We start from the raw sequence: 19,560 nt of genomic DNA, 5'->3' as shown, positions 1-19,560 counted from the left end.
CATTCCTGCACCCTCTGCTCTCTTTCAGTTCTTGCTATCTCACTAGGCAAAAACAGATGGGATGTGCTGTATTTTTACCCGAGAACTCCCCTTGCCCCACATTCTGGCGGTTCACCCACAAAGAGCAACGCGAGACCCTCAGGACGCCTGAGCGGAGCTCAAGCTCTCCGAACAGCAGCATAGCAGTGAAACAACAGATTTACTGGCCAAGTGGAAGAGCAGATGCAGGCAAAAAAACCTCATTATGTGGGCTGTGCAATGGAACTGGCGACAGGGACGCTGGGCTCTTCTCAGAGCTGCTTCTGAGTGTGACATGAGTCGTGTCTGTGCAGGCACGTCATGGAAAAGGTGATTATTTCTCATTTTGTTAGTTAGCAGTAGGTGACGTCCCTTTATCCAAATCACGCTCTTCTCTTTGTCACACATAGTAAAAACTGGCAGGGACACTGTAAGTCCTCTCACTGTCATAGCCGTGTATTTACCTGGCATTTTAATTGCAGATTTCTCTTCTGTTTTGCCTGAAGTTGATTTCACTACTTTGGTTCACTCGACCACCATCAGCACGTTCCTTAGGGACTAGCAGCATATCATCGCGATCACACTGGCTCACCTGGAGGAAGGCTTTGGGAGCAGACCGCTGAAATACGTAAAGCAGCGTCTGCTCTTTTACTTAGGCAATAAATCTATTGCTTTATTATTGCTGTTGGGAAACTCGGAGCCAAATTCTTTGCTGGCAAAACATTGACTTCGGTGGAGTTCAGCCAGCAGAGAGTTTAGCTTCCTGTTTTTGTTCCAACTTGAAGAGTGTGTTCAGCCCGATTGTTGTTGTTGTTGTTTTGCTTTTTAGCTGTTTTAATTTAAAATAATTATGTGTTGTGGGTTGGTTGGGTTTTTTGGTTTTGGTTTTTTTTTTGGTAATTTCTTCTTGATACATCCCGTTGTTTGTAGCAGTCAGAAACAAAAAAATGATGCTATTGCTACACATCCTCTCCTTTGTTCAGGAGTTATGAAACTTGAGGTCTCGTCCAAAGGCAAGACTTGTCCCAGGCTGAGCACGGCTTGGCGTGACTGGCCGCCCAGGTAGGCAGCAGTGCCGCCAGCAGGTGCCTTCAGCCCAGGGACCCTGGGATGCATCCGCAGCTGGTTCTTGCAGGAGACTCTGGGCACTTCATCTGGGTTTTCTACTGACACAGCAGCTCCCTGGGTAACCCTCGTCTCAGACCCTCAAAAAGTCGCAGAAATGTAACTTGTGACTTGTCTGGACAAGTCCCTGTACCTCAGGTACCTGGCATTAAGACACTGAGGTGTTTGCTCTGAGGGCTATTATAAACTCGCTTTTTTAACAGGGGCTGGCACCAGAGAGCCCTGGCTTAGCTGGGGCCTGTAGCTATTCCTGCAGTATAAATGTTATTTATACAGTGCAATTAAGCTGAGGTTTAATGTAAACCGCTGCCAGCACTGGGGTATGTACCAAAGTGAAAGGATGTCTTGTGAGACATTTTGGATAACCAAAAGCACAAAGTTTTAAACGCCTGTTAAACAAAGAGACAGCTTTCTGGGAGAGGTGAAGCAATTCAAATAGCAAAGGATCAGTTTTGAGAAGTAGCTCTCTCCCGAGCAAGCTAATTAAACACAGGTGCAAGCCAGAGACAGGAGCGTGGCCATCTCGTCTTGTCTTGAGTGCTCCTAGCTGGTGGCGATGCTGCAGGCTCCCCTCCTCCTAATCCTTGCATAACGGGCTTAACTGGCTGTCTTACAGAGCACCAAAATCAACATAGTCAACACTCTGCAAATGCATCTCAGAGAAGGACTAAAGCAAAGGCACGTAAGCATCACACCCTGCTGTTTGTCCAGTTCTTGCGTCATCCTCGGGGCTGCATTCCCATGGGGCTTTCCCCATTCCCCCCACCCTGAGAAAGGAATCAAAGGAGGCAGGCTGTGCTCCCACAGAGGCCCCCGCGCACCAGCTAAACTGCTGGGCATCTCCACCTTCCCATCTTTTGGAACAAGCAAAGAGATGGAATCCCATGATACAGGCCGCGTGAACTTTTGGAGTATGTTTTCACTAGTGCAGCATTGATTTTACTAGGATCAATATAAATATTACTTTAGCTTGCAACTGCTAATTATATCAACATAAACTTAATTTATAGTGATGATCACAGTCCTAATGCCGTGCTGCTGCCAACCCTCACAATGGATGCTTTGAGACATCATGTAAACCCAACCATTAGCAATCAAGTAAATGCTCCCATTACACATTACTGATACTGGCTAAAGAACTTTTTAATTGACTTCTTACAATTTATGGCAGATGGTGCAGACTGTGTGCTTAATTTCAGGCTTCTTTTTGATGTTTTCTGTCTGCTGCTGCTTAGATAGATGCTGGTCTTATACTATATAATGCAACATTACATGCTTGGAATTGAAGACTGAGGTTGTTTTGCTTGGGAAGAAGATAAACAAAAGGGCTCAAGAGAAAAGTCTATGAAAGAATGAACAGCATAGAAAAAGTTGAATGGGAGCATCTCTTCCCCATCCGCTAAAATAAAAATGCTGAAATAGACATTGAAATCAAAAGGTGGTAAATTCAAAAGTGGGAAAAGGGTTTTTCCCCATAAATAGAATGTGAAATCTTCGTTACCAAAGAAAATCACTAAGGCCAAGAATTCAGCAACTTTCAGATAGGGATTGCACATTTATATGCAAAAGACTATCAAGAGAGGTTATACTTAAAGCTAATGCTCCCAAGAAGGAATATAAAGCTTTAGGGTCCCATGGCTTGTACTGCTCTCTAACAAGCAGGAGTTAGGATGACTGGAGGCTGGATTAGACGATAAGGGTTTCCTTCTTCCTTTCCACTGAAGCATCTAGCAACAGCCATAAGGAAAATAAATAAATAATTAAATAAATAGAATAAAACTTTTAGCCCTGGAAGTTTCTAGGTTTGGGGTAAGGCACTGGAATTTCAGATGCTCCTCTGCTGAATAAAAGCTAAGAAAAGCTTATTGTATGGGGGATTTCCAGTGCTCCTGTCCGCAAAGAAACTCCCAGAGGTATCAATGACATAGGGTTCTTGAGTTGCACAGAGAATATGGCAGTGAGCCAGAAGGCAAATTATTATAATAAATTTGGGATTTGAAGGTTAGGGGGACAGTAAAATACTGTTTAGGCTACCGTGGGTTAGAGATGGCACTGTGGGTAGAGCAGGGAAAGATCCCGCTGGATGAGACAAAGAGCAGGATTTGTGGGGTTTTATTTCCCAAATAATTCACAGTGACAATGTTTCACACCTTTGAGCAGCACTTGGAACCCAAATGCACCAATGCACCAAACTGATGGAGCTTTTGGGTTGTTTTTAATGGTAGGTATTTATATGTCTATAGATATATATGTGTGTGTGTGTGTTGCTTATCTGGAAAATGTATATGTTTATAGATACATAAATATCTATATTACTAATGTGTATATAAATTGTTTATATGGCATCACTTATGTGATGCATAGTCATCACATCAAAAGGTAACTTACTCTGCCTAGACCAGAGGTTTAAAGTGGTACTGAAATACATTTTTTGAAAGCACACTGTATCCTAGCCGAGACATATCCATAGCTGTCAAAATATAAGACATTTTTCAAAGGACAAATCTCCAAATAAGCCAGTGGGCTTAAGGTCAACAGGTTTTGGAAACTGCAGGTGTCATTTCTAAATAGTGTGTAACTCTGAAGTGCTGGAGCAGAGGTAGGTAACGTCTCCCTGTGAGATGAGCAGAGGGGAAGGACTCTGGCCCCACCAGGGATCTGCGCAGAACTCAGCTTTCCCTTTTATAAAGGGCTGTTATAATATTTATGCTTGAAAAATGTGAATATGATCCTTGCTAAGGAGCCCTCTCAGATTCGCATAGATCTCGATTCCCTCCTAAGATTTGTTTCACCAGTTTATAGGGTGTTTATTGATCTATATTTAGTTTTGTAGAGGACTCTGCTACCCATGGTTTCATCTACAACTGAGGATTCAAATGAATTGATTGGAAACGCATCCAGATGAAGCTGTTCGCTTTGCATGGTTTCATCTGCATCCCTGTCACACAAAATAGTCTGGGTGCTAAATGGCAGCTAGATCTCAAGATGATTCTGTTTTGGCAGATTTTCAAAAGGGTTTCTCTGTTTTGCCTACCTGATTTGCCGTCTGCTGAATCTGATGACATTTGTTAGCGTGCAGCTGGGGGAATTTAAAAAAGTGCCGATTACAAGTATGCGTGCTGTTCTCAGGTTGGGGGGGCGGTGTGTGCGTGTGTGTGTGCGCTGCGGATACAAGCTGGATTCCTCCAGAAGCATTCATCCCAGTCTTGCTGACTGGGACACTCAAGTACGTAAGCACACGGCTGGCTTTTAAGGTATGATTTACTCCCAATTTAATTGTACTTGCATGGGTGTTCAGCTACTATTCTGTGCTTGGGCTCAGCACTGACGAGTGCTACTGTGCATAGGGCAGATGCACAAACGCCGTCGTTTTCTGCGTAGCGGGATGAACTTTATGCTTCCATTATCTGATTTCCAGGTTCTGCCACTTGTTGTCTTTTAGGTCTAAATACCCTTTCCTGGCAAAAAAAAAGTTCAAAGAAGAAGGAAGTAATGGTGGTAATGAATCATAGTAAGCAACGCAGGGATTTTAACTCCTTCCAAGTCAGTTCAGCCATGTTCAACAGCCCATTTAATGGCTTAAGATGTTTGCCATTATAGTGGATTTCCTGTTCTGCAGACATAAATCTCCGCTTGCATGCAAAGCGACAAGGTTAAATCGCTCTTCAGATCATTTTGCCTTAAGCATATGCTGGCAAGCAGATTAGAAGTATCATGCATGCAAAGACTAAGATGATAGTGTTGGGAAGAAAATATTGTTTCGAAGTCAGGTCACAGGTGTCTTAGCCCTTCCTAGCACCTGGCCTACAAACCCACTGTTTTGTGCACCTTGTGGGTTTTCCCCTGTAAATAACAGTGGGAGCCATATTTTGATAAGCTTGAAAGGGATCCAACGCTCACCTTTTTGTCATCTTTGTGTTCCTTGATTAGTCTAATGACCTTCCTAAAAGCTAAGGCTATAAAATTGTGTCGCATCCCCTCATTGTGCTTAGCCATTGCTTGGATAAGAAAGTGTAATGGACATAAATGTCCCTCCTGCTAGGCAGCCACTTCAGAGTAATATGGGCTACAGATTTACTCTGTGCAGCTGAATGATTAAATTATGAGTGAGATATTCTGTTGCAAAAAAAAAGTGGCACCCTCAATGCTTTAGGCTGATACATTCACCATAGAAACACAAAGAGAGAAAAATATTTGTTTCATTAAAATTAAGACTGTTTTTCACCACGACGTAACCTTAAAACGGAGAAATTCGCTCGTTAAAATAGAACAATTTAAGAACAGTTAGTTCCACAGCATGATGCACCCCACAATATTATGCCAAATTATAGGTTAAGAAATGTTTCAATCGAAATGGCTTAAAAAGCTTTAGCATAAAGATTAATTCCTGACTTTCCTTGTCTTCATTCAGAAGCTTTGAAAGGTTACAGCTGAGTCAAACAAAGCCCTTAGATGCAGGATAATACAGATGAAATACAATAGCTAAGATGTTAGCGTGACAAGAAGATATCGTCCCAAAACTGGCTGCTTCTTTTCTTCTCTCTCTCTCATTTTTTTTTTAATAGCTGACAAAAAAAATGAATTGAACTGCAATTGAATTGATCTGGGAATTAAAAAGATAAAATTGGAAGTGTCCAGCAGACCTGCAGCCCAGTGTGAGAGAGAAGTGTTTCTAATATTCTTAAGGAAACACTGAAAGTAGAGTCTGCAAATTTCAAAGCCTTTCTCTTCTCATCCAACAGTGATCCTCACGCACGCTGAGTCTGGAGGAAGAGGGTAGGTTCTCATAAGGCTTTCAGGGGAATGAGCGCAGCGTATGCCGTTCTGGTATTAAATGAACCGTCCCACAACTTACCCGATTCATAAGGAATTTTCACAGGAGAGGAGCTGAGAGCTGTGGGGTGATGAGCACTAAAAGGAGCTGGGAGAGGCATTCACTGGGGTCACTCACGCAGCCTCACCAGACGGGCGAGTTCGTGAGACAGGGGTCAGCTTAGGTTGACTGCTCCTCCTTCTCTCCTGCTGTTTTTGCTGACCTGAAGTTCCTCCTGGAAATAAAGAGACTGAAAGCCTGGAAATGAGCTGGGGGTCACTGGCACCATGTGATCTGTCGGCTCTTCAGACCCCATCAAGCGAATGGCCTGCAGACCATGACTTGGGACGCTCAAGGAAACCAGTGGGAAAGGAAGCCAAAGCTTTGTTTATACAAAAAAATTCGCACCACTTTCAAGAAATCTGTTTAACATGGTTCTAGTCAAACCAGTACAAACATCTTAATTAGATGCACGTAAACCAATTCAATCCTTTGCTTAAATCAGTTTATAGTGATTTATCAATGCAAGCTAAAAACAGTGCATATAGGGATTACACTGTTTAAATGTCTACATTAGAGGTATGCACTGATTTAATTAGATTGATTTTAAATAGATTTGATTACGTAAATGCAACTTCCTGTAATTTCATTGGCTTATTGATATGGTAGTTAATTAAGCAGGAAAGGTATGTGGAAAGAAAGGTCTTGTTTTAGAGTAAAAAGGGTTCATGAATAATTTATTCTGTTTATAGATATTTGATAAAAATACCATTTTGATTTTAAGTCCTCTTTTCTTTACAAATCTAATGAAATTATTTTCATGCCAGTTAGATACATTATACCAATATTAAAGGCAGACCTTGTGTTTTTATGTCAAGGTGGCTAATTTGCGACAGCTATCACAAGGTAAATACCTAGAGGCGATGAGCACAAGTAGCCGAGATCAGTCTGAGTGCGGGCAGAAGATTGCCACTCTACTCACAGTATGAGTGTGAGACAAGGCAGGTACAGGCAGGTGGTGGAGCCCACACAAACCATTGCGTGGTATCGGTCAGCAGAGATCTCAACTGTAGTCTAACAGCTACCGGGTTTTGCATAAATGTCATGATAAGGAAGAGTATTAAAGATTAGAAGGGGGTTAATGAGGTGTCAGTGTGGAGACTTTTTCACCAGTGTGAAAATTTACAATCTTTTGATACTGAGCATGACACATGAGTGTGAACATTTAAGACAGCCAGCCCATACTCTGTGCAATAGGGAAATGGAAAACAGTGGAAAGAAAAAGGGATGGGATCAAAATAATGGGCAAGGATCACTGGTTCTCTAGGAACATCCTGGGTGAATAAGAGTGAGGAGACCAGATGAAAGGATGTTACAGTGATACAGATGCAGAGGAATGAGAATTTTAGCAGTGTGTCATGACACAGAGATACCAGGCAAAGACAATCTGCATGACCTGGACATAGGTGGGAAATAAGAATGTAGAGGGAAGATGTACGCTGAACACAATGTCCGGAGAGCAGCATAAAGGTCCGAGCAGAGGGTAACGTGGCAATAGCTCCAGTGAACCAAAAGAGGCTACCATCAAATGAGTTTAGGAACCTTTTTTTTTATGCAGTTGAGTTTGAAACGATAGCCAAGAGAGGCTGGCTATGGTTGTGAGATTGGCAGAGTGGGACAAGAGATACCAACCTGCGAATTGCCCTTGATCGTGTGATTTATGGATGACTTATGGGTCAAGGAAGTTCCAGATGGAGCAGACCCCCAACCTTTGGCCAAGATGAGGTAGTTAGAAACTCTGGCAAGAAGGGTTTCTGTTGAGTGCAAGGCAGGAGAGCATCCAAGATGCAATTAGAAGAAAACAGCTCCAGACAGTGGTTGGCTGGATGCATAGGTGACTGTTTCAGGAGGGGAGGAGAGAGGGGCCCTACTCGAACTGGCAAGAGCAGTCAAGAGTCAAGGTGTTCTGTAAGGTGGCGTTACCAGACATCTTTCTGTAGGGAGAGGAAAGAGCCAGGAAAACAGTAAGAAGAGGTTAGACCGGATGGATGGAGGGGCTAGAGAGGAGGATGAAACACTCCCACGTTTTAGAAGGACAAGAGGTTGCAGCGGAGGAGGCAGAAGGTCAGATAGTTTGAGATGCTGCATGGCAAGAAAAAGGCAAGCGGGAGGAAGGGAGGGTTTGAGAGATGGGTCAAGACATCAGGTGAAGAAGCAGCTGGCACTGTGCACCATACAGTCAAGCTAAAGCAGTGGAATGATCTAGCTGGGAAGATCACTGATGTTAAGAGAGGGGAGGGGGTGTGGATGGCTTTCGGGGAGGAATGTGCCAGAGCCACAGAGAAGGGATTTTGGAGCAGGGGGAGGGGGCAAAGGCAGGGGTATGAGCAGTAGCCGGGGGTGGCAGGTGGCTGTGGGATGGGGGGTGTGTTTGGTCTGGACTTGACACAAATGGGGAAGAAGGCATGAAGAGTTACTGTGAATTTGCAGTGGCGGGAGGGAAGGGCGAGCAGTTCTGGAGAGAAGCACATGGCGGGTTTGTGGGAACTGCTGGCAGGTCAGGGCGAGAGAGGGCTCTGCCAAAATGAGGGCTGGCATGTGGGCAAGGCTGCGAGAAAAGCAGTCACAAATTTGAAGCTGATGTCTGTGGCTATGGATCTTTCCTCTCCCCTGCCTGTGTGGAGATGCTAACACAGAGTGATTAAATTATTTCAGATTTCTTTCATTTGGAGGCAGTTTCCTCTTCCTCGGCAACAGCATGCACAGTCATCCCTCTGATTGCGGCAGGAGGGCTGACACACTCTGCAGGCATGGAGCTTGCACCCTTTCAAAACACAACGGTGCTCCAGGATCAAAGCCTGCAAGGGTCCTTTTCAATTAGTATCACTTTATAGTTTGGGAGGGTGTCTGCCTCCACATCTCTAGCTTTAGCCTGTTGCAAATTAACATCTTGGAAACCTGAATTAGGCATAAACACGATTATTCTGCAAAACAAAAGGTCTGAGAGGTGTGAACGGGAGTGGCTAAGCCTGACACTTAAAATGGCGATTTAAAAGTCAGCGTTGGTATCCGCCAAAGCTGGAGCCAAAAGCTCCAGTCAGAGTGTGTACCCCACAGCTCCATGCTGCCATCCTGGGAGATAAAGCCCTAGGTTTAATGACGCCAGCCCAGCCACCACAACCTCCATCTCCTTCCCAGCCGCTCCCGCGTGTAGAGCCAGCTGGGACAGCTGCGGTGTGCTGGAAACAGGGTGGCAGTGGAGAGTGGTACCAAGCAGTGGGACAAGGAAGAGCACCGAACCGTCCGCGTTCCACAGGCGAAGGCCGGTCACAGCCGAAGCTGCGTGGAGGCCCGGGGATCTGGAGGAGCTGCACAGGGCGGCCCTGGTTGCGGCTGCCTCCCCGGGCCGGGGTCCGGGTCGGGGCAGAAGCGGTGTCACCCGCCGCCGAGCCGCAGGCTTCTTGTTTGTTTTCAATGGGAGTTTCGTTTTCCTTCTTTGCTCCTCTTTCCTCCTCGTGTTTAGACGCTGTTTTTTTCACACACGCCTCCGTTAAGGCTATATTTAGGGCTTGTTTTCTAATTTGGCACTGCTTAGCCTCTCTCAGATAGATCTTCCTGGGTTGTTTTTTTTATTTTTATTTTAAGCGTGTGATACCTTTAAACGTGTAAATATCCGGCCTAATTGGAATGCCTAAACAGTCACTTTCCAAGCTGCCAACATGTTAAAATCTGTTGATGTGTGCAATCCCGAAGTTACCATGGCGACCGCCTCCATCGCCAGGGAGACACGCCAGATCCCCTTCAGCTTGTGGAGGACATCCCTTGGACCTAAACTTTAGGCAGCCTGCTTATTTCCAGCTCCTGAGGCCCAGCTTGCTGGGCTACAGCTGCATCCCACTGGTGAAAAGCAAGCGGGGGGAGCCCTGGCCTGCTCCCACCCTTGTCAGGCTGGAAGGATGCTCATACCCCCAGGTCCCTCTGCACAGGTAGCTCAATCTGAGCAGCCCAAGGGTGGCATCACTGTCCATAGCCCTGGCTGGGGCAGGACGCAAGTGGGAGTCTCATGGGATAATGAGATATATCTGAATTTTGGTCAAAAACAGATGGGAACCACCCTGAGTAAGTGAGAAGGTCCATCCCTGTGTGTTAATAGGTGCTGGACCACAACAGCACCATGAAATGGAGAGAGTCTCTCATTGCTGCCTGGGAGGTGCTGTGTCCACCACCACCGCTGCTGCCAGGGAGGCTCCAAAGGGTCACCATGGCTGGTCCACCTCCAGTGTGAAAGGATGATCCTCTGACAAACCTGAGTACTTTGTGAGAGAGACACTGTTAACAAACACCTCTTTATAACAAACAGCGATCACCTTTGTATCCTTCAGTTTGTTCTGCGAGGCAGCTCCTTCTACAGCAATTTCTGCAAGTCCTTTTTTCTTTGCCCCACAAACTATAGTTATATACTACAGTAAGGGTGTACCCGTGGGGTTTGTAGTTTCTTCCTTTTGTGGTAAAGAATTATGTGAGGAAGATGATGTTTGCAGTTCCTTTTTCACATCCTTTTGTTCTTCTTTAGTCTCAGGAGTTCTACCCCCAAAGGGTCCACAACTCTATTGCAAGAAAATATTTGGAAAGGGGCTCGAGCACGTGCTGAGAGTTTCCTGGACTAAGGCTTCCATTGAAAACACGCGAGGATATACTCAGCGCTGACATCCACAGTTTGCCACAGCTTCCTGGGTATGGGAATTTGTTTTCATTTTACATTTGAGCAAAACCCAAGAAAAGCAATGTGGCTGTGCAGAAAGGTTTGCCTTTTGTCTTCTTGTTTCTGTGAAACTTGTCTGGGCTTTCCATGGAGAATGAATGGTTTTTTGATTACAGTGTCCAACATCAGACAAAGCACATAAAAACTTTGTGCTTTTAACTTTGTGCTTTGGCACTCCCACCAGCTCTGACAATTACAATCCATTTATTCATCAGGTTTATTTTTAAAATATTTATTTATTTATTTATTTTATACATGTATGTATATGTATATATGGCCCCTCATTTTCACAACTGGGCAGATACACTATCAGTCATCATGAAAGAATGCCCCAGAAACAGTCACTCTTTGCTCCTGTTTACTATCCTCTCCAGATTTGTTTTATGAACATCAGTATTCAAAAATCATGTCAAAAAGCCTCCTTGCAAATGCATGCATTGGCTTAAAATTCATACATACTTACCCAGAAAACACATAACAGGCTGGTTTTAAAGTTTGAGTTTGAGTTCTGCTATTTAAAAAAAAGAAAAAAAAACAAAACAAAACAGTGCACTTTGAACTTTTTAGGTTTGCATGAGTCAAGTTTAGCTCTGCAGGAATGAGGGTTAGAAATTTAAAGATCACCAGTATTCTTGTGAAGAATGACTCGAGCCATGAGCACTAAGAGCTGTTTGCTCTTGTCCATTATGCGCGGCTCCTGATAAAATGTTGGGGTGACAGCGTGCCAGGGTCCAGCTCAACAGGAGGACTGCAACCCCTTCAGCATCTCAGCAACTCGGGAAATGCTTTTTTCATGCTCCCTGTACCAGTGCATTTCTGTTAGTCTACTTCATGGGATGTGTACTACCTCAGAAGTCAACAATGGTCTGTAATAATTAACTTACATTAAGGATTATGACAGGTTCTTAGCAAATTGGCTCACTTTAACTACAGTCACGTCAATATATACCGGTAGCACATAAGGAGGAGCATGTAAGCACTGTCCCTTGCAGCCTGACCAGCTCTACCTTTTGACTCCAGCACCAAGGGAGAAACCTGTGCTGGGTTTCAAAGGACCTTCTCAACTGCTGTGAAAACATTGTCTAAGGTTCATGGTAAAAGACAGCTTTTCTCTTTGTGAGATGGCACGTTGGCCATTTTATCTCTTCCTTCAGTAGGCTCAGATGCCTTCACAGCTAGCGAGCTCTCTCTTGGTGGTTTATCAGAGGTCTGTCTTCTCAGGTGCTGTAACCTTAGTAAGCATTGCTTAAAAAAAGTTGTTCAAAATTCACTGAAGATACCACATCTGTTGGGAAATGTAGTGCACTGTTTTCCTAAGGGGGTCCCAAAAATTCTACCTGCACCCTGGGATAAGGAGATGCTGCCAGAGTAACAGGGAGGCCCTACGGACAGGACGTAGGACAGGCTTTATTCCTCTCTGCTCCCAAATACCTGTTCTTATTTTCTTCAGGGTCAGGCCTGCAGTTCCTAGCTGTCACTAATCAGGGTAGCTTGAAAGTCTTTCAGTTAACGAAGGGAAAAAAACAGCTGTAATTCAATGAAAGAAGAAAGAGATTAAAAGAGCAAAGACTTTTTTCCCCCCTTCACTAGGAAGGATAATTTTAACTATAGTTCTAATCCTATATATTTTAGTAAATGACCTGCATGAGCTCAATACTTGCAGACTCTTCCCTGTTCCAGTTAGTTTATTGCCTGCACAGCCATGCAAAGGGCCCCCCTCTGAAATGGGCGTCTCTGTTTTAGAAGGAGCTGGTCTTTGCCCTCTCTCTTTAGTCTTGATCTCCCTGACATAGACAGCCTGCAGGGAGGAAACTTTACTACCAGATGCCAGGCTTTTCTGAAAAGAAAGAGTCCTGGCTTCTCCTTTCCTAGTGCCTTCCCCTTGAGCTCCAAAAAGCAAGAAGGGCTGCATGGTTATCTAAGGGCAAACAAGCCCACAGATAGTTTTATTTGTCTACCCATTACCAGCCATCCAGTGAACAGGTTTATTTTCTATTCTAGCCCTCTTACTTCCCTGAAGATTTTCACTCTGTGGGGAAATGGAGGGGGTCTTTTCCCTCCAAATACAAGTTTCAAACAAAAAAGGAGAAGACAGTGCCCTTCAAAACCCTGGGAACATAACGTCAGAGATGTTATGCAGCCATGACACATCCCTTTCAATCCCATGTGGGTGCTGTGACCCTGGGGTCCCTGCAGCCCCAGCTCAGCCCAAATCCAGCGCCACTCCTTTGGGCAGAGCTGTGTGTCCCACATAAATGTAAAGCTCTGCCACAGTCATAGAATCATAGAATTGTTTAGGTTGGAAAAGACCTTTAAGATTATCAAGTCCAACGTTTAAGATCATCAAGTCCCATGTGGGGGCACATGACAGGCAGTGATGTTCCGTGTGACCTTGGGCCATCCAAGGCTCAGCACTGCGCTTTTCTTCTCCTGCCTCTTGGGCTTCTTCTCCCACCTATCTGGGCTCTGAGTTCCCCAAGGTAGAGGCTCCTCTCCCAAGCACGCAGAGTGCTCTGCACAGAGGTAGCTCAGTATCTCAAGGAAAAATTATTGCAGTGGAGAAAGAACATCTGTAAGCCTAGTCAGAATGAATACTGCTTATTTTCTTCTGAAAAAAACCCAACCAACATCAAAGGATTTTAATAGTGTTTAAGTAATGCTTTTTTAAATGCAGAGATACTTGTTTTCTCACTCATTTGTAACAAAACCTATTACATGTACGACAGTGCAATCTATCATAAACGCAATGAAACATGTAAGGTGGGAGGAGGAACTCATGACATGTTTTTAATAGACATTTCTTCCCTTCCCCCTCCAAACTGAAGGTATTTGTTATGACTTTTACTTAAAATGGGGAAAGGGGAGAGGGAGGGGAGTGTGTTCTGAATTCACTGGAGAAGAAGGAAGATTTGTTTTATTTTATTTTAGTAGCTCCAGGCTGCCTTTGAGTAACTGGGTATTACAGTCCTGGTGCATCTCTAATTAATAAGATCAACTGCCCCTGAATTTTCTTTTACAAACTAATTTAGATATGTCAAGGCTGCAATTATTTTGAGAAAGATCTGACTCTTTGCTTATTCATCTTTCTTCCTACTCCCTTAGAAAATAAAACTGTCAGCTTAAATGCCCTTTGAAGTCTGTTTTAGGTACTTGATTGAAAATTAAATACTGCCCTGCTGCTGTTAAAATGGCCAAGGTTCCCGTTCTTTCTTTTTTCCCCCTCACCCTGTGATTTGCAAAGGATAATGAACCCTGAGATCTGGCGTATTTCCAAATACAACCTAGCTTTGCTGTGGTCAGCTGGGCCCCTGCCATCGGCTGTGATGGACATTGTGGGTGAGACAGTGGCACCGTTGGGGTGGATGGCAAAGCACCCACCTCCTCTGTGCCCAGGGTGGGAAGGGTCCAAGCCCACGAGGTGCTGGGTGTCCTCTGGCCCCGGCTGACTTCTCAACTTCATGCAATCAAGCTCTCCCTTAGTCCCTGAGAGCCCTTAGGTTTATGGGGAACAGCTCTGAAAACTCGTAAAGATCAAACTGTTTATTGGCATGAGTAGTTTACTTTTATTCAGCGGTGTTTGTGGAGCCCAGACAGTTGATGGGGTGCTGGTCGTCAGCCCAGGCTTGTGTTATAAAAGTTATTGTACGTCAGGTGCCTCCCAAAATCCTACTCCAATAATCCCTGCTCTCTGGGAGCCTCCAGAAAGAAATGAGGGAGGGGAGGGGAGAGGGAAGAAGAATCTGGGCTCCTACTTGTTAAATCCAATCGGTCAAGCTTTCATCTTCTGGCTGAGGCTGTGCAGCTGGAATAGTCCCCTCGGGATGCTAAAACAACAGGCCTGGCCAAGGCTACGTGCTTGTGCCGCATAGGGATGGAGCGACAAGGCAGGGCAGCAGTTCCCTAACCAACACAAGGAATGGGATTGGCTAGGGGAGAGAAAAGCTACCCATGCCTGGGTTTTACAAGAAGAGACAGTTCTTGTCACAAAATAAGCTGAACCCCTTTAAATGAGGAAAGACTGCCTGGCTGTGGTTTTGTTTTGCTCAGGTCGGGTTTCCTATTCAGGCAGTGTGACTGCGCAGTGCCCTGCCTGCCAGCACCCTGCCTGCCATCTGCGGCGAAACCTTTGCCCCTTTCCTCCTCGTCCCTTCCCTCCCAAATTCAAGCAGGATCAGCAAAAAGCCTGGCAGGAGGGACACTAGCAGGCAGGCAATTCCCGGGCGCTGCATTGAGCATCCTCCACCCTAACCCCCAGTTGGCATGGTTTACAACTTAGACTTTATTTTCTGTTGACAAACAAAGACTTTTCTGGAAAGTGAGTTTTTTTCAGAAGCTGACAGAGCCCGACCAGAACGTAGCAAGCTCTCAGCAGAGCTTTAAACGCACCAATTCATTTATTCGGAGGTCTCAAGCTAGCACTACATTCAAGGTGATGATAAATGTTGTCTGGCTGGAGCGGCGAGATGGGAATTTCTAACCCGGTCCCGTCTAGACCGGGGTTTGTTATGGAGAGAAAGTCACAAAGGGCGGACTGTGGGATTGCTCTGCACGGCGGTGCCGTGACAGGGGGGGGGACTCTGGGCACGTCTAAAGTGCAAGCCTGGCGTCTGGCCCCCACTAAAGTTGCTGGAAATAACCGGAGACCTGTCTTTCAGCGGGCTCCGGGAAGCTCGTAACCTGAACGCATGTGGGCTGCTGGTAGCCAGATTCTAAAACACAGCAGATTTCATTTTTCTTCTTCAGACCCAAGCGTTTCAAGGCTGCATTACGGTGAAGAGCAAAGGCGCAGCTGAAAGAAAAACATGTTTTCTCTTTGAGCCCAGATTGGTGTCTTACCTCTGTCCAGCTCCATATAACAGAGTGGGAGAAACAGATATGAAATTAATATAATAGGCATGTATATTTGCATAGCCATGTATACAATATGATACTTATGTAACATCCATGCCCATATGGAGCAGAGTTAAAACATAAGGTGTGCCCTGTAAAATGCGTTACTGATGCAGATGGCACGGTGAGCAGTTTCCTATACCCTGATCGTAGCAACCATGCACTATGTGGAGAAACTTAACATTTAAAGTATGCTGACAGTGCTGGGCTCTGGAAGACAAGGCAGCAAAGCTCTTGTAAGATGCTGTTGCAGATTTAGATGCCGAGTCTGTCTGTCATCATCATGATTTACTTTCACTTGAAATTTTGTCCCTTTATGTTCCGTATTTTGAACAAACAGCATGAGAATATCTATAGTCTTTGGTCATGATCACATTTCATAGCTAAAACTGTGTTTTAGATACAGAAAGCGACAGAGAAGGAAATTGTTAGCATGTAATGTGTGAAGGCCACCTTCAGGCATATCCACCCTCCCATTCCACGCTTTCACACTATAACTCTAGTCCTGTCCGTTGCAAGGTACCACAATATCACATTTCATTGAAGTCAAAGTTTTGCCAAATGAAACACAAGCCTCTTTAGATCCATTTCCACCAGTATTCGTTTCCAATTATAACAACATAGCTACTCTCTTAAACACACTACGCTATCATTCTTTCTCCGTGAAGCTAATATTTTTATGCCTCAAAGCGAATAGAAAATAATGACTTATTTATAGGCAATTTTCAATGTGAAAAATACGGCAACTCCCTGTTAGTTTGAAATGTTATTTTTCCCCCTTTCTGACTATGATTTTAGGAACTTAAACTCTAGCGATGTGGCATTTTCCTACCCTTGCACATGGTGGTTTGCCTGTTGGATGGTTACAGAGCAAGATCTCTCACAAGGGCGGGTTGCTGACACAGACCTGCCCAATGCTAGAACGAATGTGGCCTTGCAGTTTATGTTACAGGACATTACTTTCCATCATTTGAAGCTTTTGGTAAATATTTTCCATTCTGACAAGAAACTTTTCTGTGTTGATCCAAAACATTCTGTTTTTTTCCTGGGCAAGGGTGAGAAAAAGCATGCCAGTTGGGTTGAAACTTTTCTTCTCTAACTTATTTGTCTCCTCTGTTCACCCTCCCCCTCTTTTTTTTTGTAGGGAACTTATTTTTGTGCACTAATATACATGCCTTAACAGCTACACTACAAATAGTGTGAGGAAGCCGAAACCGCTAGCAGAATCTCAGCCTTTTCATTTCCTGCAGTATGTTTAATTTTAGGAACATCACCAGTGCTTTTTACATTTAACGTATCTGCTTTGAAAAGGAGAATCCAAACTTTTTGTTCTGTAAAACAATGCGTTGATCAAGGCAGCCGTGGATCGCAAATACATGCATACACACACACACATGCATGTCCCTTTTAACTTTACATTTGGGCTCGCTGTGATTGGTAGTGAATCATCTAAAGTGACATTCTTTAAAGACCTTAACAGCTCTGCAACTGCCATAGAAACAGGGAGCCACTACAAAGAGGAGAGTTTCCGACCCCGTGCACCTTTTAGGCCTGTAGGAAGAAGCACACACTTTGCTCAGAGCTAGATCTAGAAAAGAGCTGGGCCACCATCCAGTCAAGCATTGTAAGCCCATGCTTGATTTGCCTTCAAGCAAAAAGGGGGTGCTCAAAGTCCCGTGCAAAGGGCTCTCATGAATGTCACTTTATTTTTACTGAAGTCGGGTAAATCACTCCTGAGCATAGTTACTCCCCTTGTTGGAGGAGCAGGCTCTCCACACTTCTTACGTGTCTAAAAATAATACATAATTAACTATATATTTGTGTGTTCCCGTAATCTGTGTCTTAGGCTGTCATGTATATTATCTTTGTACATCAGACCACGCAAGTTATTTTTAAGTCCAAATTTTTCTTCTCTTTATCCCATTCCAAAAACAATAAACAAAGCTCGCGGGGAGAAGGAATAATAACATATAACCTCCCTATAAACACATGGGTATCATTCCGCCTGCATTCCTTTCCTGCCTAGCAGCCACCCCAGAGCTCACCTCCTCTCGCAGCTCATGGCACGTCCACTGGATGAGGCTTTGTCTTCCAGGACGAACCAGTAGGTGCTTATATGTGTTGTTCTGCACTACCTGGTGCAAGGCTTTGATCAGCTGAAAGCATTTTTAAAACCACCAAGACACTTTCTGACCATGTGGTCCAGCTAAGGTCACAGCCATGCCACCTAGGATGCCCATACAACGGATGCGGTGTTCCTGCTGCCAGCTCTCACCTCTCGGGGTTAGTACTGAAAACCCCAGGTAGAGGATTATGAGATAAATGGTTCACCTTAAGCAACAAAAAAAAAAATTGTGGGGAGAAAATTGAGACACAGACCTGAGCCGAGCACCCAGTAAGAACCCAGCAAGCTACACCACATTCCCGTCTTGTCTGAGAAAGGTGCGGTTTTTAAAGCTGTATTTGGCAGATGCTGGCCGCAGCATTGCCGTGAGATGCACGCAGGACAAAAATAGCTGCGATCGTGTTTGCCTCATAGGTGGGGAGATGTGAGAAGATTTCTCTCTCTGCTGGGGTCACAGCAGTGCAATGTTTGTTGTCTTCTGCCTACTGTCATGTGCCCCATAAAAGCCAAAAGAGGCCTTCTCTGTATTGAAAGAAGCACTTGGCATATTTGGAGCACATGCTGACACCAGTTGCTTTTCAAAGGCTCTGTAAATTCCAGCTCACTCTTCTATCCCATTTTCCATTCAGAGACACAGCAAGGGGCATTTGGCAGACCATGAAATAAAACTGCATGTGCTGTAATCCTTTTCAGGGTGAGGCTCAAGCTCTCGCTCCTTCTCCTCCCTCCCTCTCCTCCCTTTCACTCCCAGTCTCTTTCCATACAAGTGTGACCAACTACAGGAGCACCTTGCTTGGATTAGACAAGGTCATGGAAAACACTTGGAAAATCTAGGGCTTGTTATGAGCTCAACGAGCAGCGATACTGACTTTACTAGTTTTAATAGCACAGGGGTTTAATTCCACCCTATGATGAGCTGTCTTTTGCTTTCTCCCCCTCCTTCTGTTGCTAGACAAGGTTAACTCTTCGCAGGCTTAGGAAAGGTTGGCTGCTTTGTCAGCTGTAATAGAAAAATACACAGTGTCTAAATCACTGGATTATACTTGCGGAGAGGCAAAAAAGGCAGCTCTGTGACTTGTGACTGAGCTCAGCCAGGTTTGCGGTAGATGTGCCGAGCGCTTCAGTGCATTCCTGGATTAATTTGATATTCCCTTTCTGGCACTGAAAGAGCCCACTGCCCCACTTGGAAGATAAACCATGGAAGCAAAGAGCACGTTTCTCAGCTTCAGTGTCTGTCAGGTCTTACCCTGCAAGGGGACCTTTGGAGTGCACTGGGTGCAAAAGTGCTGCAGAATGAGGCAGATGAAGCGATCCTTAGGAAAATCAAAGGAATGAAGAGAGAGATTTTGTGCCAATAACTTGTAAGCTTTAGGGACCAAACCTACTTAGTTATTTTAAATTGGCTTTGTTCCATTGACTTGGTTTCTCACTTAGGCATAGCTTCGTGTGTTTCCAGGTCCTTTAATTTTAGGCCTCTGAGAAGAAAAAAAAACCTATATGATTTCCCAGCATCTATTTTCCTCTGCAAGGTTACGGTCAGTGCTGATAGCTGACAGCTTGCTCTCACCGCTCCCTTCCCTGCCTCTCCACTCCTGCTTGCCTCCAGCCACTTGCTCCTGTTCCCCTTCTCAGCTGAAATGCGGGAAAAATAGGTGCTGGAGGCACCAGGCAGGCAGTGGGAGCAGGGATGGAGAGGAGAGGTGGGAGAGGGGGACGGGCTTCCCCATGTGGTACTGGGGATGTGTTGTGTTGGGTCATCCCATGAGACCCATCCCCTGCAACGTTAATGATTTATCACTGAATAATCATTTGCATTCACTGAGCCCA

The sequence above is a fragment of the Egretta garzetta genome, unplaced genomic scaffold (assembly GCF_000687185.1).
Source record: "Egretta garzetta isolate BGI_Z169 unplaced genomic scaffold, ASM68718v1 scaffold14, whole genome shotgun sequence".
NCBI lineage: Eukaryota > Metazoa > Chordata > Aves > Pelecaniformes > Ardeidae > Egretta > Egretta garzetta.
This window is presented reverse-complemented; position numbering follows the sequence as displayed.